Genomic DNA, 4,539 nt, shown 5'->3' with positions numbered 1-4,539 from the left:
CTCTCTGTCTTTCTGAGAGAAGTTCTCACTATGCAACTCAGCCTAGCCTTGAGCTCATTTTGCAGCTCAGGCTGGTCTCAAACTCATAATGATCCTCCTGCCTCAGCCTCCTGAGTTCTGGGAGTAAAGGGGTGCACCACCTTGACTAGCCCCTTCACTTTTTTTAATAAACGTTTGCCGTGTGACTTGAATCTGCATGCTTCCATTAGAAAATGTGCACTTTTATGTATGCATATTACATATTCTAATAAGAAATTGAAAAATCATAAAAACAAGGTGGAATCAGAATGCAGGAAAAATTATAGCTCTCTGCTTCCTTTCCTGTACTCAAAATGACCAGAGCAACCTCTGCAAGCCTTCACTTCAGATGCAGTAGTGCAGCTAAGAAAGGCCAGGCTTGGTCAGCATTCCCAGGTCTCCTTCCATATGAAAGTCAAAATATCTTCACGAAGGACAGATTTCTCAGGGCTCCTGTAAGTCCATTTTCTGCAACAGAACTAGAAAAGTCCAGTGCCTCTGGATGCAGGTAGAGCTGAACAGTCACGGGGGAGGTGAGCACTCAGCTAGTAAAAAATGGATGAGATGATGAGATAGAAGAAAAGAAAGCCTTGTGTGTTTCCAAGGAACATCACCATGACATACAGTACCTGTTTCATTCATTCATTCATGCAATAATATGTATTAGATCATCCATGTGCCTAGCGTTGGGTTGAACACTGGAACTGCACTAGGAAATTCATCAGGTTTTGCGTTCCTGAAGCTCACGCTCTGACAGTTGCCTCAGATCTGTGATTAAGAATGTTTATGCTTTGACATTAGCCAGGTCTTTGACAAGTCACGTGTTGACTGTGTCAGGTAGAAACTATGTGCCCTCCAGTCTTAGGTAATTGACTCTATCATGTATAAACAGAGACAGCAAAATCCATTCCAGTAACTCCCCATCTGGGAATTTTTTTTGAAATACCCAATGTCTGGAACACCTTCTTACATTTTTTATTTCATTTGCTTGGTGCACCAAAGCACTGGTGTTTTTAAAATGTGCCAGGTACTTCCACTGAGTGAGAAGTACTCCTCTAAATCCATTAGATGTGATGAGAGAATGTCACTGAAGTAGGTACATGAACATCTCATGCTTAATAAACATGTAACCATTAGCTCAAATATGACAGGAACCATTTAAACCAGGTATCTTGGAAGAGACTGCTAACCTGAAATTGCTCATCAAGCAAGAGAGACCTGGAGGCACTGCTGATGGCATTATTTCTTTAAGGCAAATCACTTCCAAACTAAAATTTTGCACTGATTTTAATGAGTGAGCTCACTTAGCTATTTTGAGAGACTTCTTGTTCGAGGCTTTAGATGACTCTTTCTTTCTTTCTTTCCTTTTTAGTACAATCCTCTCAGAGGTTAATAATGTGTAATACTAGCAGGTGCTACTAAAAAGAAGACCTACCATATTACCTAGCTCAGCCATTTCATTTTACAAAGGACAACTAAGAAATCCAAGAAGGTGAATGTTTTTCCCAAGATCAAACATCCAGTAAGTTTAGTGTGATCCTTTTTGGTCCCAGCATGAAGCTATATAACAATTGAGTTGCGTGGGACTTTACATAATAGATGGCTTTCCCGCTGGTTGTATGTAAATAGAGTCTTTCTAAAGCAAACCATATGCTCCCCATGCTAAGATAACTTTCTGAATCAAGAAGACAACTCAGATTCCTTTCGGTTAAAAAAAAAGAAAAGAACAGAAAAAGAACTTTTTGAAGATGGAGACAGAAGTGGCAGAGGTTTGCAGTCTCTGGAAACACACACACAAGAATGAACAAACCAATAAGACAGCAAAACAAAGCATCCATTAATAACATTTATCCCTACAGGTCCCACATGCCAGTGAGAGGGGACAGAATCTACCCCTGACATCAAACACACATGGCGTCAGTTCCTACCTGGGAGACAATGCAAGAAAGGCTGAGACTTTGATCCACCACAAGAACTGCTAGTCCCAGAACAGACAGCAGGTGTCTGGGAGTGCAACAGAGCAATTCAATAGCAGAAGCTAATACTGAAGAGTTCTGGCTCCTTCAATAGTGGGGAAAGCCATGAGGGCACATTAAAGTCAGAGCTGTACAAATTCTCAAAACTATTCACTGGGGCCCTTCTCACACAGGGCCCAGTGAACAGAGATTTAAAACTACACAGCAAAACTGCTAGTGATGGGAGGAAAGCTAAGTAGAATGGAGAAAAAAGAAAAGAGGGGTCAAGATGAGCATGTGTGTGGACAGAAAATAAATCTTACAAAATAAGCCATGTTATTTTTTTTCAAATGTCACAAAAAGGAAGAGGGGCTTCGAGAATTGCGAAAGGCTGTATTGAAAAAGGCTTTTTTCTAAAAGCTTAGGAAAAATTAATTTTATGTAAAAACCAAGCAAGGAAAGGTATGAGGCCCAAACCTACACAAAGTTATTATAAATTAATGAGACTAAGAGAAAGAATATCATCCTTCAGGCAGGCATGCCTAGAAGACATGCCTGCAGCACAGACCAAAACTGGAGCCTTCTAGAATCTCTATGAAAATACCACACCAGGTAGGAAGAGCAACACAAATGAGGAGAAGGAGAGCTCAGCGGTGAGGGGCTAACACCCGGGAAAGAATTAGGGGGAAGCATTAAGCTAGAAGGAACACAAATACAACAGATGGCATTTAAAAAGAAACAGGAAAGAAAAAGCATGAAAATGTTCTGAATCAAAAAACAAAAACAAAAAATAATGAAGAAAGATTTTTTAAAATTGTGATTAAGTTGTCATTTTGAAGTTGGTCAAAGAATATCTAAAATAGAAATTATGGATGTCTCTGAAATAAGAAAATCAAAGAAAGGAAAGAGAACAAATATGAAAAACAATAATTCTAGACAATTTTTCTGAAATAAAGACTTGAAATGACCCGCAGGAGCATTCTACATGTCTACAAGTCTTGGCCAAGTCTTAGCTTGTCTACACTCAGCTATCTCTAGTAACTTAATGACCTCTAAGCAAATAGAAAACAATGCTTTGGGATCTAGAAAAAGTGCAAGAACTGATAAGGGGAAGAAAATTAAACAATCATTAACTTTTCAACAATAGTGCTTTGCAATCAAAGAAGACAGAGTCGCACAGTTGAGATTTCAAAGCAAAAACATGAAACACACTCATGGGTTTTATACCCAGCAAAGCTGACTTCTCAGAATGAAACATGTTGACATTTCACACTGTCAACACGACAGAGCCCAAAGGTTACTGCTCCATGTGTCCTGAGGAATCTATCAGAAAATAAGTTTCAGGCCTCAAAATATCTAAAGAATTTATAACAACCTAAGAGCCAGCAGCAAGCATAAAACATGTAGATCTGTAGAACTAGGAGTAAAATGAAGGTTAAAGGGATACAATACATTTCTATTCGTTTATATTAGCAGTACAAAATAATGAAATGAAGTTTCATCTTGGCATACTGTCATGGACACATAACGTACTTGGGTTATTTTGACCCTTCCAATTCACTACACCCCTTTTTCTGGCCTCTCCCCCTCATCCCTTGCCCCATATCTTGCAGTCTGTCTTTGACTATTCTATCCTCATTCCCTTGTTTAGATTCCTCACGTAGGAGGAAGTGTGCAATATTGAATTTTCTGAATCTTTTCATGTTTTATTTAACATGATGTTCTCCAGTTCTATCCACATTCCTGGAAATTACATGAATTTCATTCTTCTTATGTCTCTATAATATGCCACAGTTTGTCATCTTTTTATTTGCCAATGGCATCTAGGCTGTCCCCTAGGTCAGCTACCTGAATTGTGCTGTGATAAATATGGACACTTATGGTTACAATACTTTTTTCATGAATATTAGGAAAGAGTGCTACAGCTGGGCATGAGGGCTTCTCCACTTTTAGTTTTTTGAGGAATAGAAGTGTTCCTTTGTCGCCATATCTTCGCCAGCTTTTGTTTGTTTGTTCATTTGTTTGTTTTTTCACATTCTAAATGATAGCCATTCTGACTGGGGTGAGAATAAAATCTTTTTGAACTCAGGCCCTTGCACTTACCAGTCAAGCGCTTTTTCTACTGAGCCATCTCCCCAGCCCCAAAATCTTAATGTAGTTTTGGATTGACATTTCCCTAAGGGTTAAAGATGTTGAAAATCTTTTCATAAACTCACTGGCCCTTGTTCCTCTTCTTTTGAGAAGTGTCTAGGCAATTCTTTTGTTCACTCACTGATTGGGTTACTTGGGAGTTTCTCTTGGTATTATTTGAATTCTTTATATATTCTAGATACTAATCCTGTATTGGAAAAAGAGCTAGCAAAGATTTTCTCTTGCTCTGTAAGTTGCCTCTTCACACTTTACAACTTTCTCTTCTGTACAGAAGTGTTTATTGTGTTGTTGGAGTCGTGTTCAGGGAGTTTTTGCCTGTGCCTATAGCTTCAGGTGTTTTCCTTTATGTTCTCTTCTAGAAATTTCAGTTTCTGGTTTTTTGAGAGGTTTTGTGTTGTTGTTGTTGTTGTCGTCT

The sequence above is a fragment of the Octodon degus genome, unplaced genomic scaffold (genome assembly GCF_000260255.1).
Source record: "Octodon degus isolate 3935 unplaced genomic scaffold, OctDeg1.0 scaffold00105, whole genome shotgun sequence".
NCBI lineage: Eukaryota > Metazoa > Chordata > Mammalia > Rodentia > Octodontidae > Octodon > Octodon degus.
Note: the sequence above shows the minus strand (reverse complement) of the source record.